Genomic DNA, 4793 nt, shown 5'->3' with positions numbered 1-4793 from the left:
CAGTAGCTTGCAGCAAAAGGTTTTGAGGTTACTTCCTAGTCACAGTCTACAAAAAGACCATTTATCTTGACATGTGCCCCCACTTTTTTTGACCAAAGTGGTATTTTGTTAACAGAAATACAGCTTCAAATAACATACTTTGGGAAAAAAATAGTGGGACTATTCAATATCTTTGTTTACATGTATATACAAGAAATGAGGAAATGAACTTCTAACTTTCTGTATCCAAAATGTGGATCCTTATGTAAGATCCAGGAATAGGAACCTGTCTGAGTAGGAGAGCAGTTTAGGATATTTTTGGAAAAAGGGGCAAATCTGTTCTCATTTCTATTAATCATCATCATCACAAAAAAGTACACTTTTCAGAACAGTTTTACAAGGTGGTTGAGCATTTATAAAGGTGAAAAATTATTAGGAAGCTTCTCAAAAGAGGCATTAATATTCTATCTAAAAATTAATATTCTCTCTAAAGTGTTTTAATCCTAGAATGAAAAAAAAAAATTCTTTTGAATATACTGTTGTAAGAGTTTTCAAACAGCTCTACTTGCTAAGAATTCCACAGCAAAGGCTGCACAAGACTTATATTTCTAGATGGAGCTTTAAATCATAGATCTGTGATGAGAAGTGGATCTAAACAAACTAATGTGAAGAGGGTAATACACTGACTTCAGACACAAGATTTTGATGAGGATTTAACTTAACCATTACTCTGTTGGCAGCAGATGCAGTTTGCTGTACACAGTGATGTTTTCTATAACATTAATTTGAACTCACATTATATGTCTGTTACTGAAAATCTTGAACATCTTAAAAATCTTTTTACAATGAAGGTCAGTAAACAAAGATGGTCTTTATCTGAAGCCAACTGAAACACGGTATAATCTCTCCTTTGAGACCATCAGGCATTGCTTTTGATCATAGTGTACATAAAAATCTTCAGTCTGAATACCTAAGCAGTGGCAGCAATTAGAATACCTAACTCTCCCATCTATCTTACAGCAACATCACAAAATATGTGGTTTGTAAGTTGCATTATAGAAAATAAATTATGTTTTTAATTTCATTTCCCTAATAAAAAAAAAAAATAAAAAAAAATATGTTTACATAGGAAGTTACTTCTATTTAGCCCTTATATTACCTGGGCATGCTTTATATAGGCTAGGCACAGATTCAGATCTGAGCATACCTGCATCTTAGTAGCTTGGTATACGTGTGCAGAGTCACGTTATGTGAGTGCCTGGTGGCCAAGCCAGCTCCACCCTGGTCCCGTGTCCCAGCCTGCCCTTTGTTGTCCCAGGGAAGTGTCTGATACCCTGGGCTGATCTGGCTGCCATGGCTGGGTGGTCCTGGCTGCCAGGCCCTGCTCTGACTTCCCAGGCAGCCCCTGCAAGTTCTGGCTCCCCAGCCCCTTGAGATTGTCATTGTAATACTGATACAAAAACCATGGATTGGGATCTGACCTCAGCTGCAGAGATTCAGGTGATGAGAAATTATAAGTTAAATTGTATTATAAATTCCCTACCGTCCTAGTTACAGATTGTACTATGTTGACTCTGCTTGTAGAAATCCTGTGCCATTCTAATAATAAATTCTCTTCTATATCAATCATAACATCCTGTGAAGAAAACAAAGTTTGAATTGTACCTATGGTTTAGTGCTATCCTCACTCTGCCAATATCCCCAAGAGAACCCATCTGTGCTGGGTGACAGTGTCACTCGGATAACACTGACATGTCTATTAACCAGAACCTCATGGAGCAACAGGGAACTTTTTAGCAAGTGTGTGAAAAGGGCTGGATGTAGTATTTAGGAAATTGAAAGAGATGGTATTCTGGACAGTTGGGCTCTGGATGCTGAGAAAGTTCTGCATTGCACACCCTGGCTACCTTGCTCAAAGGAATATTACTAAATTAAAACTTCTGCTTGCAAATTAACTTACTGTTTTGTTAGTGGGTTTTGAAAGAGATTAATTGAAAATGCTAGGGCTGAATGTTATCTAGAAGGAAGTTCTTCCATTTTTTTGGTCAGTTGATTTTGGTCATTTGGCATCTTTTTATGCAGTGACTTAAGCAGTTTTCTACTGCAAAACCACTTCTAGGTAAATTTGGAGAGGTTTACAGTGCTTTTCTTTTTCTATTGTTCAACATCTGATTTGAGGTAGACTTGGCTTTCAGAGATCACAAGAACTTAGGTGTCCTGTTGATTTGGTGAAAACTCTGAAAAGTCCAGCATCTCTGGAAATCAGGTGTCTCCTGCTCATCTTTCAGAGATGTCTGATTTTGGGTATATCAATGTTGGAGATTAAGTGCAGCTAGTAGTGCTACAGCATTGTTATTAACGTTGGCATTGACTGTCTTGTATATGCTTATTTGAATTTAGAAATCAGGGCATTATGGAAATTTTATATTGTGCATTATAAATTACATTGAAAAACGAAAGATTTATTTAACTTACATAAGAAGAGAAATACCCAACGGCTTGACAGTTAAAACCCCCAGTCTTAAACAGAAACCATACAAACTTTTTTAGTATTTCTTTTGAGAAATATCAAATCTATTTTGCTACTCACAGCAGTACAGAACTCTCACTCCTTGCCCTCCTCACAACTCTCTAGGCACCACATACCCCTCCCACCAGGGATGCTTCAGGTGGAATTGTACTTTCTGCTGCACAGCATAGTTTGTCTTTTAAATGTGGGGGTTTTGCCATCTGCAATTCACATTCTTTGCTTTGTTATCAGGGAAAGTCAGAAACCACTGCACCAGGTTTTCTTGGGACTGGTACAAATACAAAAAAAGTTAACTACAGCTGATGCCCAGAAGGAAAAGATAGCAGGAAAAATTCAATTCAACCAAACCAAAAATTGTTCACAATGAGCAGGGAGAAGATAAGGAATGGGTGAATTTCTGATCCAGAAAGAAAGCTAGTGTGTGCAGCATGCATCTAAGATGAGAACAAAAGATAAAGTGTTATCTAGATTAGACGAGAAGTGGGAGATTAGTTTAAAAATTGTGAGAACTGGCCAACTGTGAGGCTTAGCAGACAGCATCTGAAAGGATAGGTGCAATATTTTCTGCTTTAAATGCCTTGGAAGAGTATGGAAGTGTGTTGGCTCCATACTACAGTGCCCTGGTCATCCAGCAAGAACTAATGTGAGCGATGTAATTTGGAAATCTGCAGAGACTGAGACCATATGAGACCAGTGAGTGTATGCATGCTTAACTTGCAAGCAGTTTTAGTTAATAAAATGCCAGAGGAACTCTTTACCTTGTAATGACTTACGTAATCAAGGTACAATAAATATTAACAATTAGAACTGTTGCCATCAGTTAATGTACTTTAAAGGCACTGTGCAACAAGTGTGATAACTTTGCTGGATTTATATATTCATTAATCCCTGACAGCAACAAGGAAGATCAAGATGTTTTGTGGCATGAACTGGATATCTTCAAAGACTTCATTAATAGGAAAGGAGTAATACCTGATGCTATGAGGGAAACTCATATGTCCTTAATATCAAGGTCTTTTTTTTTCAAACACAGAAATAGGTTAGGAAAAAACTTAGTTCACCCAAATTAATCATGTGACATGATGGAGTAAGAAACATAATGTGTTATGTAAACTGAAATGCTGTTGTAGACTGTTTCAGAATAGCTGTTTCCAGTTAGAGATAACACAGGTTGGTGCTGGTGCTGTATCACTTCTTTTCACAGGGGACATGAGGCCATAATGAGCCAAGCAAGATCCTGCACAGCATGGCAGCAAAGACATTTCCTCACCGTGGCCTTGGCACTCCAGGGCAGCCCAAAAAGGGCCGAGGAGTCCTGTGTGTAACCAGGAGGGATGGCTGACATCACTGTGGGTCCCAGCATTCCCCAGTCCCTTGCTGGCCATTCAGTGCACACTGGGGACGCTGGGCATGGGTGGAACATGGGGATGGGGTGCACAAAATTCAAGAGGGGGCCTCAAAGTGGAAGGAGTGGAAGCCAAAATCGCTGGGTGGAGACCCCCAAAACGGAGGTGCGATATCCCAAAATGGAGGGAGGAACCCACAAAACTGGAGCAATGCCCCAAAAAACCACATGAAGCTGTTCTCTCCCTCCATTGTTTACCAACAAGAACTATCTACCAACTCTAATTTCAGCAAATAATTTCAAGTGTTTTAGCTGAAAGTCATTCTGAGCAAACTTTGTAGAAGTGATCACAGAATCACAGAGTGTTCTGTGTTGGAAGGGATCCACCGAGTCCAATTCTGAAGGGAATGGCTTGCTGGCAGGGTCAGCACCAAAGACACCCACATCAACTTAAGGAAGAAGTGTCATTTCCTGTAGGGCAAAGCAGCAAAGAAGTACAGAAGGTTAAGCTAAGCAATGCACCCGATTATTGCTACAAAAGATTGCCTGTAGGGATGAAGAAAGACACATCACTAGTTACCCTAATACTTGACCATTGTCCTGACACACACGTCAGCTGGGGATGCCCTGTCACACCAAAGGATTGGAGAAGCACTCCCAGTAACGGGGAATTCCTATGTGGTTCGCCCACCCTCAGGCCAGGCTGCCAACTTTGCTGTGAGAGGGCCCAGATTTTATACTGTTGAATAAACAAGCTACCCTAACTTCTAGTGCGGGCACATCTGGTTTCATCCTCCTCTTGGGCAGGGCTCAGGGAGGAACCAAGGGAGTTTGCTTTGACCCTCTACCTTCAAACACAGCCAGATGGAGATGTGATAAATGAAGATGATTTGTGCTAATAATTGTAACTATATTGATATTTTAGAAAATATTTGTTAA

This window comes from Vidua macroura, chromosome Z, assembly GCF_024509145.1.
Source record: "Vidua macroura isolate BioBank_ID:100142 chromosome Z, ASM2450914v1, whole genome shotgun sequence".
NCBI classification, from domain to species: Eukaryota; Metazoa; Chordata; class Aves; order Passeriformes; family Viduidae; genus Vidua; species Vidua macroura.
This window is presented reverse-complemented; position numbering follows the sequence as displayed.